Genomic DNA, 16,276 nt, shown 5'->3' on the forward strand with positions numbered 1-16,276 from the left:
AGTGACAGTATTCAAGGTTGCATGTCGTTTTGTGATGTCATAGTCATGTTTAACTTTCTTTATTTCTTTCTTTATTTCTTTCTTTATTGAAGACCATTTCTTTCCTTGATTGCCGGTTTCACCGATGTACTGGTTGTCTCGATCATGGCAGGCTATGGCGTAAACAAGACCGGGGAAATCTCTGCTCGGCAACTTGTCCTTCACTTCGACTAAAGGATTCCATAACTTCCATGTTGGTGCATGCACTATTTTGATGTCTGTTGCTTCTATGTATCACAGCATACCTGACTTTCGAACCACATCATTACTCACTGTAAAATTGTGCATGCTTGTCTTGGCCACGATTTCTGCTCGGCTTGAAGAATTTTTCATTAGGCTAGAACTGTCATCATTAGAGGCTTGCCAGGCTATCTAATGCCTTTTAATATTATTATTATTAATATTGGTGATGCAACAACAAACATCCTGAGCTACACTCTTAGTGCTGGTAGCTAACGTTTCAAGGGTAGCATCGGGGTAACTGTTGCCAAGTTTTTCATTGTAGTTTCTTGAGATTGTGTTGTTGAATCTGTTATATTTAGCATCTTGCCTTAAAGAGTGCGTAAACAGAGGTACTATGATGACATTTGTAATTCATCTCTGTGATCGAGGAAGCTGTAGCAACTTGCAGGTTTCTTCTTGCCACTCTACATTCTAACATCGGCTCTTTATACATTACCCTTAGCTTTTATTGCAGGCATTTAAGGACTTTTGTTTCCCTCCAAGTCTCAGAGCCCAGAGAAAGAAAACACCAACATGCATGTGCTCAACAAAAAAAAGAAAAGAAAATTTTGCAGTACAGCCCTGTTCTCGCTTACGTTGTCGTTACTCGTCAAGGCAATGTGCGTACAATATGCGAATTGTAGATATTCTTTCTTGCTGAAAAGTATATTTTAAAGGTGTGCAAATTAGGCAGGGGTGCAAGTCAGTAGTAAATACAGCAATCCAAGTCTAATCAGATCCAATCTAATCCACATTGTAGATAGTAAAGTCAGAAAATACAGCAATCCAAGTCGATCTAATCCAGTCCACATCCTAAACAGCGTAGGCTGCAGCCATTATAGACCAGGATCATTTGTTAATCTTATAAGAATTACGGCTTACCAGAAGTGCCCACAAGAACCATGCTAAGACGACAAGTGCACCCAAATATGTGGCTTGAAAACAATGGGGAGGAAAGGAACAAGAAAAGGGACTGATTTGGCTTAGCTTGATAATAATTATCTGACACGTACTCAATTTCACGAGTGCATAATAAATATGCTCATGGATAAATTGCTACCACACTTTAAGAATAAAACTGTAGCTTGACCCTATTTGGACGATTAGAAAAATAAAGGGAGATCCAAGCTCAGTTTTTCTTCAAAGAATGGAAAATTTATTATTCTGGCTTTTCACCTTCTGAGAGGCTGTTTTACTGGCTTTGCTATCACTTTTGAATATGCCTCCATTGCATACCATTACCTTCATAACGCCCAGTTGCATATGAAAATCTGCAAGGTTTTTTTGTTTTTTTTTGAGGTTTGGATATTTTTTTATTTTCAGCCCACAGTAACTTTTCCTTAACAACGCGCAGCTGAAGATCTCAGTTTACGCTACTCATGATCTCAAGCCTCAAGAGCACAAAATTGACACGATTCAGCTATATTTAGTGTGCAAATGGCCTTCCTTTGTTGTGCACTTTCTGTAAGGCTGTTTTACTGGCTTTGCTATCACTTTTGAATATGCCTCCATTGCATACCATTAACGCCCAGTTGCATATAAAAATCTGCAAGCTTTTTTTTTTTTTTTTTGAGGTTTGAATATTTTTTTATTTTCAGCCCGCAGTAACTTTTCCTTAACAACGCGCAGCTGAAGATCTCAGTTTACGCTACTCATGATCTCAAGCCTCAAGAGCACAAAATTGACACGATTCAGCTATATTTAGTGTGCAAATGGCCTTCCTTTGTTGTGCACTTTCTGTAAGGCTGTTTTACTGGCTTTGCTATCACTTTTGAATATGCCTCCATTGCATGCCATTAACGCCCAGTTGCATATAAAAATCTGCAAGCTTTTTTTTTTTTTTTTTTTGAGGTTCGAATATTTTTTTTATTTTCAGCCCGCAGTAACTTTTCCTTAACAACACGCAGCTGAAGATCTCAGTTTACGCTACTCATCATCTCAAGCCTCAAGAGCACAAAAATGACACGATGCAGCTATATTTAGTGTGGCCTTCCTTTGTTGTGCACTTTCTGAGAGGCTGTTTTACTGGCTTTGCCATCACTTTTGAATATGCCTCCATTGCATACCATTACCTTCACAAAGCCAATTACCTTCACAAAGCTTCACAAGGAAAGTTGGACATCATCATTTGTGGCATTTGACTGGGAACAGATGCGATGCACACAGGCCCTATGCAGAATAATGCAAACTGACCACAACATGTGCTTGGGCTTCGTTGTGTGACAGCGATGACAATGTATCTGACTCGCCTGATGGGAGTGCTAGTGCTGCATATGTGCTGTCGGTTTCATGTGATAACAATGCATAGACAATCTTTGTTCTCGTTTTCACTTTCATTTGGCGTTTCTTTGCCCCCCTTCCCTTGCATTTTCCCCTCTAGCCAAGCTTTTGTGTTTTGTTCTATACTGTACTCCTGTTGCGGAACTGCAGAACGCGAGGAGAATACAAAAGGACGAAGGGTGTTTGTTGCTTTCTTTGCTGATAAGGCCGGCCCTTTCTCCATCTACAGGCTAGGAGTGAGGGAGATACCAGCTTTATGCGCTGACCTTTCTTTTTCACTTATCTCACTTTCTCCCCTCACATCACAATTTGATTTTGATTTGCTTGTAGTCTTTGTACCAGGAAGTTTTTTTTTTATTATTTTGCTTTCTCATGTTTGCCTGGATCAAGACTTCAGTGTTCATTACACAGAATCCCTGTCCTTGTCAGTTGCTGTGATAGTTCGTCTTGACAGAAGAGGCCTGTTATGCGGTTCGTCTTCAACAGAATTTTTTTTTTTTGCATTGAGTCTATGGGACACCAAACAAACACTCCTGTGTTGTTTGTCTTAAGCAAGAATTCGTCTTAACAGAGTTTGTCTTAACAGGTGTTTACTGTAGAGTATACTCCAGAGGTGGAACCAGCTAGCTCCTACGTCCTCCTTTTACACGAATGCCGTGAGATGGCACAAATTCTACAATTGCTAGCAGCTTTGACTGCATCGTTGGACTATCACAGGATCTTTTTAACTTTCATCTGCGGTTAGTTTTAACTCGTGTGTTTGCTTTCCGAACATCGAACAGCCAACTCGCTCACTGCGTGGCCCACAGGTTTCATTTTGGCCAGATACACATATTTTTTTTTTTTCACATTTACAGTACGTACAACATTCTGACCGCGTGCAGTAAATATTTTTTTCATTTTATGCCCCGAGTTTTCTTAGCAGGTGTGACTGTGATGAAATTTGCTTTTAATCATCATGGAAAGCCTGGAAAAGTCTGGGAGTTTGGAAAAACGAAATTGGTAGACATCCTGGTATTGCAGCAATCGCACGTAATATCAAATTTCTGTTTACTATAGACATTGAGATGCACGGGAAATAACTAGAGCTCTGTGAATAGCAAAATTTTGGGTACAAAACGAATTCATATATTTAGTGTGACTGTGAATTGAATAAAACATTTTTTGAATAGTTCTAGAATATTTTTTTAAGAGTTTGAAACGAAACTGGGGGGGAAAGAAGTAGGAAAGGAGTCCTAAGCATACTCTTACGATATATAGCAACATGAAAGTGTGTATTTTCGCTAGGTTGATGAAGTGCTGGCAGGTTGATATTTCATAGTTGTGTGATGCAACGGTGAAGGCAACCTTTACTTGGCCCAGAAGACACGATGAAGCGACCACACCCGAGGCACAGAACTCGGGCAAGCCAAGTCTCCACAGCAGATGATGACGACGACCACTCTTGATGATGAACATGTGGGAAGAAAGTAGATGTGCTTAACGAATGCCTACACTAACTTTCCCCCCACATGAAAGTGGTCATCCTGACCGCGGTTCTTGGCCGCAGTTTAAAGCGAAGAGGAACGCCGTGTGAAAGGTTTCATGCGGGATACGTGGGCTATTTCTGCTGCCCGGCAGCGGCGGTCCGTTGGAAGAACGGGTGCCACGCGATAATTGACAGGAGACGTGTGCTCCAAGACAGTGTAGGGGCCAATGAAACGTAATTGAATCTTCTCGCACAGGCCAGAAGTGGGAATGGGTGTAAGAAGGAGGAGTTCGTCGCCAGGGCTGAAGGACACGGCACGATGATAGGCATCATATTCAAGCTTGCGATCCTGTTGCTTGGTTTCAGTGTTGACGCGAGCCAGCTGGCGGCAATGAAGCAGACGAGACACATATTCTTCACTTGAGGATGAACATGGTTTAACAGGGGCAGAGAAGAACGAAACATCGAGAAAAGAAGAGGGGAAGCGACCGTGGACGAGGTAGAACGGCGAGTAACCGGTTGTGCGCTGTATAGAGGTATTATAGGCAAAAGTAACAAATGACAAAATGGTGTCACAGTTTCTGTGGTCCGGTTCGATATACATGGCTATCATATCTGACAATGTGCGATGAAAGCGCTCAGTCAGGCCGTTCGTTTGAGGATGGTAACTGGAGCTTGTTTTGTGTGTAGTGCCAAATGCCTTGAGCACTTCTTCGACGTGTTCTGAAAGAAATACTCTTCCACGGTCGCTCAGGATTACACGAGGAGCTCCGTGACGAAGGATTACTGCTGAAGGGATGAAGTCGGCCACTTCCGAAGCGCATGCAGAAGGCACGGGAGCGCACGGGAGCTGTTTCGGAGTAGCGGGTCAGGTGGTCGACAGCTGTAACTATCCATCGATTGCCCGTGACAGTCGTAGGAAGCGGACCATACAGGTCAACGCCAACTACCTCAAATGGTTGCAGGGGACACGGGAGCGGTTGTAATTGTCCACTTCGAGTTGATGTTGGTACCTTGCAACGTTGACAAAGGGCGCATGAGGCAACGTATTTCGCGACACAGGTGGACAAGCCCGGCCAGTAGTAGTGACATCTTATGCGGTCGTACATTTTCTGGAAGCCCATGTGTCCAGCAGACATGTCGTCATGATATGTCTTGAGGACTTGAGCCCGAAGAGAGCGATGTAGAACAGGCACCCAGCGTTGACCATCAGGGTGGTAGATATGACGATACAGGACGTGGTTGTCGAGCTTGAATTGCGTCAGCTGTCAGCGAAGACGGGCGTTAGGGGGCCGGCAAGTCCCGTCAAGACGGTATATGATGCAGCGACAGTAAGGGTCAGCATGTTGGTGAGATAACAACAAACTACACTCGCTTGGAGAATTTGGGTCCACAGTAGCTAAGGACGAAACATGTAGGGAAGAGATGGCCGAAAGCTCCTCGAGTGCGGCAGTGGCGGGTTCGTTAAGTGGCTCCGAAGAGAGCGGGCAACGCGAAAGTGCGTCAGCGTCTTGATGTTTCTTTCCCGACGTCTATGTAATCGTGAAGTCGTATTCTTGTAAGCGAAGAATCCAGCGACCAAGGCGGCCGGACAAGTTCTTCATTGTCGAGAGCCAGCACAAGGCGTGATGGTCCGTAACATAGTAAAGTGGCGGCCATGGAGATAAGGTCGAAACTTTTGTATTGACCATACGACCGCTAGGCACTCCTGTTCGGTGATGGTACAATTATTTTCGGCAGAGGTCAGTGCACGGCTCACGTATGTGACGACCTTCTCACGTGAAGATTTGTCTCGCTGTAGGAGAATTCCACCGATGCTTTGACCACTAGCGTCTGTATGCAGGAGCGTAGGCGCGGTTTCATAGAAATGGCAGAGGACTGGTTGGGATGTGAGTGCACACTTCGGTTGGGCAAACGCCGCTTCACATTCAGGAGACCACACAAAGGCGATGCCTGATCCGAGCAACTTGTGCAATGGTGAAGCTATTGAGGCGAATTCTCGAATGAATTGGCGAAAATAAGAAGCAAGGCCGAGGAAACTGTGCAAATCTTTGGCTTTTTCAGGACGCGGGAAGTGTTGGACAGCGGAAATCTTGTCTGGATCGGTATGAATACTGTCCTTGCTTACGACGTTGCCTAACACTTTGTCTTGCTCGCAAAACAGCACTTCTTGGTCTTCAGCTGAAGGCCTGCATTTGCAAGGCACGTGAGAACTTCGTCCAGTCGTTGCAAGTGCTGAGGGAAGGTTGACGAGAAAATAACGATATCGTCTAAATAGCACAAGCAAGTCTTCCATTTAAAGCCTCGTAAAACTGTGTCGATCGTCCGCTCGAATGTTGCTGGAGGATTGCAAAGGCCGAATGGCATGACGTTGAATTCGTACAGCCCATCTGGTGTTGAAAACGCTGTCTTTTCTTTGTCATCCTCGTGCATGGGTATTTGCCAGTAACCCGAACGCAGGTCTAGGCTTGAGAAGTACTCGGCACCCTGCAATGAATCCAAAGCATCATCTATGCACGGCACAGGGTAAGCAACCTTGTGGGTAATCTCAATAAGTGCTCTGTAGTCCACGCAAAATCGCACGGAGCCATCTTTTTTTCCTTACTAAAACAACAGGGGATTACCAAGGACTCGCGGAGGGACGTATAATGTTTCGTTGCAGCATATCGGCTACATTTTCTTCAATGACCTCACGTTAGGCCGAAGAGGCGCGATATGGTCGACGGCGTACGATGGAAGTGCCATCGGTCTGGATACGATGCCTGATAATGGACGTCTGTCCCAGAGATTAGGAATGGGCATCAAACAATCTCCTATGCTTTTGTAGCAAGACAAGCAACTCATCTGTCTGTGGAGGTCAGCTCTAGGCTAATAGTCGCAGCAAGAACAGAAACACATGATGAATGTCCAATAGAAGGAAGGTCAGAACACGCTGGCATAAGCGGGACAACAGATACAGGTTGGTATTCGGTAACGCAAGCCATTGATGTGCCTTTAAGAATGAGGATTTTCTCAGTCTTCTGGTTTGTAGCGTAGAGAAGTCCGGAGCCATTGTGTAACCGCGCTATACCTGAAGCAAGGGCTATACCTCTTGCGAGACAGCGTGCAGATGATTGGACAAACACGTCGCCAGAGTCGATCACATTGGAAGTGATGGTAACTATTCGCTGATGACCAGGTGGTATCTTGGTATCTTCTGCAGCGAGCAAGCGAATGGACTTGTCATCCGCATAAAGGGCATAATCCGTTTCCATCATATGAACAACATTTTCTCGACAGCAGATGGAAGCGTTCGCTGTAGACAGAAAATCCCAGCCTAATATAAGCTGGTGGGCACACGAACTCAGCACGGCAAATTGCACAAAATGAAGAAGACCAGCTATGAAAACACGAGCGGTGCACATAGCGGCAGGTCTAATAGCGTCCCCTTGAGCAGCGAGCAGTGTAGGTCCATCATAAGGGGTGGTGACTTTTCGCAGACGTGAGCACAAGGAACGATCAATCACAGACAAACAAGCACCAGTGTCTATTAAATCGTCCACGTACACACCTTCTATTAAAGCAGATATTGTATTATATGGACGCACTGGAGGAATTTCTGTCTTTTCGTTCGATGCAGCTTTTCCTCCAAAAGCGGCAGAGGTTAGTTTTCTGGGCGTATGTTCGTGAATTGCGAGACAGGTCGCAATGGAGACGTGGAGCGGCGGCGGGGTGGTGGTGAGCGGCGTCTAGCAGAGCGGTAAGAAGGGGTTGGCTCAGATGTCGCAGTTGGAGACTGTGAGCGACGTAGCGGCGGATTATAAGGACGACGTTGGAAAGCAGACCCACTTATCCCATCATCCCGTCCGTAGGCATCGAATCCGCGACGCTCATCCTGCTGACGCTTCCGACAGAGCGTGCAATGTGGCCCCGGTAGCCGCAGTAATAACAGATCGGATGAGATGACCGTCATGGTGGGTGAAAGGGGTGGCTAGGCGCGCTCGGAGTTAACGAAGCCAGTGGGACAAGCGTCGAGTGTGCGGGCATCGGTTGTCACCAGAGTCGATTAGCGGTGAACCAGCGAGGACTTGTGCGTACGTAGGCTGAAGTCGAGGTACCGGAGAGTCTACATAAGCTGGCCCGGTCATGAACGCCAACTCCTCTTTGATAACGTCGCGCAAAGCAGTGTTGGAGGGCAGAGGTTGACTTGGTGTCGTTGAGAGGCCGAAAGATTGCAGTTCTTCCCGTATAATCGACTGGATCATAGCACGCAATGAGGCATCAGTCGTGGTGGTGTTTTCAGCGCTGTCCGGCAGTAACCGTTGGGACTCAAGTTCCTCTAGGCATTGGCACGTGGCAACAACGTCAGCGACTGTGGTCGGGTTTTGTATGACCAAGGCATTGAACGCGACCGTGCCGATCCCTTTCAATAGATGACGAACTCTCTCTGATTCAGACATGGACGTGCTGAAATGGTGACAGAGAGCAAGCACATCCTCTATGTACGAGGTGCAAGACTCACCGCATGCTGCTTGCGAGCATCCAGTGTCTTCTTCGCGAGAGCTGAACGAACCGCCGGGGTGCCGAAAATTTGGCGAAGCTGTTGCTTGAAATGTCTCCAATCCCTGATGTCCGTTTCATGATCGAAATACCATGTTTTCGCTATGCCTGTCAGATAAAAAGAAACACAGCGAAGCTTGGTAGGATTATCCCAGTTGTTAGTGGAACTCGCTCGATTGAACTGGTCCAACCAATCCTCCACATCTTCACTTCGAAGTCTGGCGAACGTGGGTGGCTCACGCTGGTGCGCGGGGATAATCTACGATGGATAGACCTAGGTAGCTGGGGCCGTGGAGGTAGATGCAGAAGCGCCGGTTGGCTCGTGCTGAGGCATGTTACCAAACACCTGGCACAGACGACAACCTGAGCGGAGCTTCAGGAGGTAGAGCGGGCTGGGAGAGGACGGAAGATCGCAGAGCACACTCCACCACTTGTGATGCAATGGTGAAGGCAACCTTTACTATGCCCAGAAGACACGATGAAGCGACCACACCCGAGGCACAGAACTCGGGCAAGCCAAGTCTCCACAGCAGATGAAGATGACGACCACTCATGATGATGAATATGTGTGAAGAAAGTAGATGTGCTTAATGAATGCCTACAGTTGTTTCATCAAGAATGAGGCAATGTGGAGGCCGAATTGGATTAGTACATGATTTGGTGCAACCAAAGTGTTGCTGAGAACGCTATACACGCGAAAGGCAAAGATGCTATTTCCTGAGCCTCTCCTCCCTTTTAAACTTCTGTCAAAGCCCAACTGATGTGGCAGACAGAGCTGTGCTACCTTCAAGGTGAGCATTCTATGTCTGCCTCGTAGACATCAGCATACAAGATCATTTGGAATTTTGGATGCTAAAAATATTTGGCATCAGATTTCTCCGAATTCCTGCTCGAATTTGAAGTCCAAAATAACAATAATTGAGCCTCCACCTCTACCATCTCCATGTTGGAACCAGCATTTTCTTGAGTCAGCACATTTGCTATCGTAGTGGAGCTTGAAAGGCAGCTTTGCCGCAATGTGAGAGTGTGATGAGATGACTAATTTGAAAAATCTGGAAGGCAATTTTTAATTTGACAAGAAATGAGTCTGAAAAGTTCGATCTCAAATCCTGAAAGGCACCTTTTCCACAATATGAGTGTGTAATGAGGTGAAGCATAATAAAAATCTGAAGAAGACACTTTTAGTCGGACATTGACTGGATTTGTCTTTGGGAAGCTCGAATAGTACGAATTCTCGTGCGAATCAAGCGTCAATCACTATTAGAAAATTATTAGGTATATTCAATATTTACACACTCCTAAATATAACCTCTTTTTGTATGTTGAAAGCTATCATATTTTTTTTTTTTCAAAGTTTCCTCGCACTTTACATGTGTTATTGCACATAAGCTTTTTTTTATGGTGCTCCTTCGGCGTTTATTGTATAAGCCAGGCCAAATTGAATATGTCAGATTTTAGTGTTTTAGTCCGAGTAAATCTGTTTGATAAAACATTTGGCAAGTTAGTGAGTTTAATTCAGAAAAATTTTGATGAGTCTCAGATTTAGTCCAGTTGACAAAAACATCGGTGAGTCTGACTCATGTTGAAATTCAATGGCAGAGTCGGAGCAAGTTTTTCCGCTCCTTTTGGAGCAAGTGTGTTCTAACGGCAGAGTGAGGGCGGGAGTCGAGTGTACCAACGAGAGAGCCGAAGTGGATTCATAGCGGGAGCAACTTCGAGGAGCAGGAAAAGTTGCTCCGCAGAAATCGGTGGAGTGGCCTAGAACTCAGCGTGACGGGCTCCTTTTAACACGTTCACCCGCTTTGGGGCATCGCCGCTGTTGCGTGTTTTGGCAGTAATGGCAAACAACATAGACCGGGCAAATCACGCAGAATCGCTTCCTCTACTCAATACGGACAACTATGAGTCAAAAAGCTACAGTTCTGCACGAGTAGTTCACCGTATCGTGTCACCAACACTCGAAACTACTTCGCGCGAGCGGTAATTCAGCAGAATTTAACAGTGAAATCAGCAGATTGGGATGACTTCATACTGGGCAACTCAAGGGCTTTTGCTTCCTCCTTGCTTCTATGCTTGCTCCGGTGGTGCAGATTGGGTTTCATTCACGAATTCAGAGGCATTGTCCTACACCGGAGTCAAGTGCTCTCTCAGGTTCATCGGCTGCTCAGACTCTGCTATTGGAATTGAACATCTGAGTGAGTTTCGTTGGAGAGAAATTTTGTGACTCGGAGTCTGAGTGAGTCTGCTTCAGCAACATTTAGCGAGTCTGAGTGAGTCCCAAGTGAGAAATCTGTTTGTTGAGGGAGTCTGAGTGAGCGCCATATAATTTGCCAACCTATGCTGCCTGAGTGAGCGCCATATAATTTGCCAACCTATGCTGCAGCGACAGCAGCTTCATAGAGGGCTATGCTTTGTAGTTAACACCTGGACATTCATTTTTGTGACTGTTTGGTTATATTGATATCGATAGTTTACTGTGGCAGGCATGGAGGTGTGCACGTTTCTTTTTCTGACCTGCATTGAGCAACTCTCCGGCATTTCGTGTCTTGACTAACAACGGTTGAACAAGTGAAAAATGCAACATGGCGATATGATTGCTCAAATTTGTGAAGCTGGGCAATTCGCTCCAAGCCTGCACCAGGAAATTCTTCCTCCAGTCTTTTATAGAAAGATACTCGAAGTGCTTGAAATGTTTACCCGCAAAGTGATGAGTACACACAATCGCACTTTTCAAAGATTGACAGACACAGCTTGTTATTCATTGAATTGCCACTGCCTGGCACAATTAAATGAACAGATCTGCTGCGAAAACTTTGCTGTAAACTTCATCGCCATTTGCCTCTCGGAACAAGAGCACATGTGGAACATTCGCTTATGTACCAACTTGTGAAACACGTAAACATCTATGCCTGTTCAAAGTTGTAACACACTGATACCGATTACATAAAGTTGTGACAGTGACTGCATCCGCTGCATAAATGAAATTGCAGTTTTATTCACCACGGAAAAGTGAAAAATAATCCCAGACATGTTGGATGAACTTGTATGAAACAGGCAGCTGCAAGTAGCAACGAAATACATGCTTTACATGCTCTTTCAGTTGATTTCAAGCAATTGTAGATGTTCTGAAGTGCAGTCTCGCACTGCCATATTCACATTAGCATCATCACATGCTTAAAAATCAGTCTTTCTTTTGGCTTCTCAATTACTACCTCAGCCACCTCTCTTTGAATCAAAATGAAAAGTGCTTGCCATACAGCAAAACTACTGCATGGACAAGATAAGGCAAACAAACTCCAACTACCATACTGAAAATCCTTTTTTTTTTTCCTGTCCTACAAATACATGTAGCCAGCTGTATCTCACATCCTTTTGAGTTGTGCACCTATTACAAGAATCTTTTAGCAGGTGCATTGCCTATTAGCTAAAGCAAGGATTGTGATCACTCTTCATGAAACAAAACAAAAAACATTCACCATTTTTTAAAAATAAATTGGGATGGTTGAAAAGTGCTCGCACTCATTTCATCATCATTTACAGTCTTTACTTTGTCACTCTTGTTAGTTCAAATTTTGTTTAATTTCAAAAGCAGCAGGTATCACGATTAAACTGATTAACGAGTATTTACTATAGTTCTAAGATGATTACTCTTTATAATGCAGAATAACATGTTGGTGGACGAAGTTTTTCTCTTTCCTCTTCCAAGTTTGAATTGTAAAGCAGAGGCTGATCTCAATATTGAAGAGGCAAAAGTTTGAAAACATTTGAGCACTGGTTCAAGAGACAGCATGCTTTAAAAAGCAAAGACAGATGTGTGCGAGCGTCAAGTTCTATGTACAAGCATCACTTGCAAGCAGATGAACTGGGATTGTGGGATTAGAACTTGATTTTTCAACTTGTTGGAGGGCAGCTTACTCTTGAAGGTTAGGACAGTATTCTCCTAAGCAAGGTAATATGTTAATGTCAATGCTAGGGTCCTCATGTAGACACATGCTCAAAGTACCAACACGACAAGTACTTCAATGATGTGATAGCTTTGCCAATTGTGCCAAGCTGCTAAATCCTGCTACAATTTGGCAAAAATCTGTTTGGGCCAAGCATGTGTCAAGTCATTGACTGACACTCAGCTGCTACATGCTACACTGACACACTTTTGTTGTTAATTGAAGCTAGATATGTGGCATTGCATGCCGACATCAGCCTTGTGTATGTGCAAACATAATTTGCATGGCAATCTTCTATTGTATTCACTTTGTTAGATAATAATTTATTAGTGGCCCTTTGGCTTTCATGTTTTACCAAGTACACTTAACATTCAAATGCTTTGGCTGTACTGTATGACTAATGCAAACACTTTGCTCGTTTCTTGTGCAGGTTAGGACAAGCAGCAGGGCATATGAATCTACCATGGTGTGAAGGACAGCTGGGGACAATGCTGAACATCCCCCAGGGAGGCATGCGTGTATGCGTTGAATCTCCTCATGGCCAGCCATCTCCTCCACACTCTGTGTGCAGTGCTGCTCGTGTGTTGTCAGCAGAAGAACGAAAAAGCATACTGCTTTCTCTTGTGCGTGCCTCTCTCCTGATCTGCTACTTTTAGACAGTCAGATGCAACCAAGGAAACAATAAGTAAATTCAAGTGTGTTGTCAACGACCCTTGTTATTTTTTTTCCTTCCGTCTCTTTGTGTCTGTCAGCTTCTGTGTGGGACATGTTCATTGCCCTCAACACCCCCCCCCCCCCCCCCCCACGACGGCTACTTATATTTTGTCGTCTTCTCCAAGTTTCATCTGTGCAAACATCAGTGAGTGTTTTTTCTTCCACCATGTTGCTGCACTATTTGCCAGTCCGAAAGACTTGCATATTGTGGTTATTTCTTTTAGTACCTTACTGCGCCAACCTTTAAAGGTGTGCCTTTCTCTTTTTTTTTTCCCTCTTCAATTGTGTACATAGTGCTTTTAAGCTGCAAGTATCCTTTGTTTCTTTTTTTTTTTCAGACACATAATGTACAGTTTGCTCTTAATGTAAAGTGAGGCAAAAGGATGAGACAGCTGAAAAGTTAAATTGCAAACAGAACTTTCGAAAGCTTGTCAGAGTTTTTGCCAAATTTTAAGATATTGAAGCCTCTTTTTCTCCACTGGCGGCTACATATTTTTACTATGCCTTGTGCAAAATTTTTGAGCTCGCTATTGCGGCACAAGTGTAACACCAAAGCCCGATTTCAAAGCCTTTTCTGCTTTCTTTACGTGTGTGTCACAATCACATCGTCAGGCAAAAGTGACTTGGTGCCAATGTATAACCTCACCACGGCACTCCTGTAGGCCACGGACAATGAACAGGGCATTGGGTTTAAAACATGAGCAAGCTTTTTCTGTCAACTCCTATTGCCTACTGGGGAATGAACTATTATGCAGTATTGAAATAAAAGTATCAATAGTCATGCTTTCAAGTTGATGCACATTGTCAGCCAACCTAAAATATGCAGATTATGCTTGTGATAATGCAAAGTGATGTATGCGAGGAAGAATAAGGTTAGTTGCTCTGTAAAGTATATGGATTTGGTCAAAACCTTTTCAAAGGGAAAAAAAGGTGGAAGCATCGACTAGTGGACTGTTTTCGGTGGCATCATGGTTTAAGCTGTTTGGTGCAGCCATAACCTGTCTGCTTTTGTTTACCTGTACATACGTTTTCTTGTGTCTTCAGGTAGTAGCCATGTACTCGTTGATGTTTAAAAGCCTTATATACAATATCCTACAGGTTGTGCTTGACTAAAAGATGCCTTAATGTGGTTTCTTCCCTCTATATAAGGATTGGATGTGCCATCTCATTCTTTTTCTTTGTTTTTTCTTGTAATGTGTGCCTGTAGATCTGCATGTAAATGTTTTCTGTTGCCTTAACATGAGCAATCGCTCGAGGCTTTCTGCAGGTGGCTTTGATGCAACACTACTAAAAAAACAGAGCCAAAGTTTACGGTGTTTTGGTCATAAAGCTGCATTGCACAAAAAGTTGCGCAAACAATATTTGTCTCTGTCTGTGATAACCAGAGCAAACCTTATGCAGGTCCTTGCAATTGCTGTGTGTATAATGAAAGAAAAAAAAGAAGACCGTGCGTGAAAGTTGCAAATAAATATTTTTCGTGCCCGGCACATAGTTTGCACTGGGTCACACAGAATTCTAGAAGATATATTTATTGAACATGAAAGAGACTTGTAAAACAGGATGGATGTGGGATGGTAGAGTGATCTTTACATACGCAAGGAGCTGTTCAACGACAAAGCGAAAGTGTTCTGGAAAGGACCAAGTTTTGTCCATTATTTTATAAGAATTTCATCATTGTTTTAGTGAGATCTAATGGCCCCGCCGCGGTGGTCTAGTGGCTAAGGTACTCAGCTGCTGACCTGCAGGTCGCGGGATCGTATCCCGCTGCGGCGTCTGCATTTCCGATGGAGGCGGAAATGTTGTAGGCCCGTGTGCTCAGATTTGGATGCACGTTGAAGAACCCCAGGTGGTCGAAATTTCCGGAGCCCTTCACTATGGCGTCCCTCATAATCATATGGTGGTTTTGGGACGTTAAACCCCACATATCAATCAATCAATTAGTGAGATCTAATGGACAATCATGCCAACGAAATTATAGGGAATGTTATCAGAAGTAATTGTAATGTAAATGTAAAGAAAGGTGGATGAAAAGATAACTGGCCGTATGCAGGGACCGAACCTTTGAACGTGTCCGATTCTCTAACAACTGAGCTACCACGGCGGCTTTCCCCCTGCTCACTTTATGGGGTATATATGTGCATTAAACATGGGAGCATCGGTCAGCACCGCCAGTAGCCGTGACAGTGAATGGGAAAACGTTTTCCACACTCTCGTGAAAAACAGTATTCTATACTTGCCATCATGGCTACTTACTGGCGGCGCTGACTGACGCTCCGACGTTCAATGCACATATATATCCCATAAAGTGCACGGGGGGATAGCTGCCATAGTAGCTCAGTTGGTAGAGCATTGGACGCACTGTTCGAAGGTTCAATCCCTGCCCATGGCAAGTTATCTTTTCATCCACCTTCCTTTCTTCACATTTACATTACAATTAATTCTGATAAAATCTCTTATAGTTTTCTTGGCAAGATTGTCTGCTAGATCTCATTAATATTGTGTCTAACAATAAAAACAAGCCCTTACATGTACACTTCTTTCCTTCATCCTCCCTTTAGAAACTTCCAAATTCAAGTGTACAGAGAAGTAGTTAGTGCATGGTTCCTGGTACTAGTTCTTTATATACCACCATGTGCTGCTGCTCAAATGCACAGAGACTGTTGTAAATGTAAAATTGTACCTGTTAATAATCTGCCAAGAAAGCAACATCGCTGCTCTTTCAAAATTTCTTAGGGGCCATGATGCTTCTACCCAGCAGCATACATTATTATCTGCTTGCTTAATCGCAGCATTGGTTCACTATCGCGCTCAGTGTGAGCTCCACCACACGAGTGCATGGCCGAGTGCACTGCGAAGTCGTACAGAGCTTTTCGGGAGAGAGTTTGGCAGTTTCTTCGAGTGCGCATCGCCGCTGCTTTTTTGCTTCCATGCTCAAAGTTATTTTATTTTTGAGCTGATATCGACACCTGAAAAAAAAAAGAGTACGAGCATGAAAGCTTGTTTGCTTCATTCTCGTTTTCTGGCACACGTGCTGCATAGCTGCAGTATTTATAGAATGCATGATTGCAAA

At 44.2% G+C, this 16,276-nt stretch overlaps 1 protein-coding gene across 8 annotated transcripts in view; it reads left to right on the top strand.

Moving 5' to 3' along the window:
• Positions 1-14,719, top strand: part of LOC119161099 (phosphatidylcholine:ceramide cholinephosphotransferase 2) — a 294,133-nt gene extending 279,414 nt beyond the window's left edge. For all 8 annotated transcript variants that reach the window (XM_075879920.1, XM_037413434.2, XM_037413435.2 and 5 more), the window contains one exon: positions 12,923-14,719. The gene's annotated coding sequence lies outside the window, so the exon portion shown is untranslated. The remainder of the gene's footprint in view (positions 1-12,922) is intronic.
• Positions 14,720-16,276: the final 1,557 nt, after the last annotated feature.

The sequence above is a fragment of the Rhipicephalus microplus genome, chromosome X (assembly GCF_043290135.1).
Source record: "Rhipicephalus microplus isolate Deutch F79 chromosome X, USDA_Rmic, whole genome shotgun sequence".
NCBI classification, from domain to species: domain Eukaryota; kingdom Metazoa; phylum Arthropoda; class Arachnida; order Ixodida; family Ixodidae; genus Rhipicephalus; species Rhipicephalus microplus.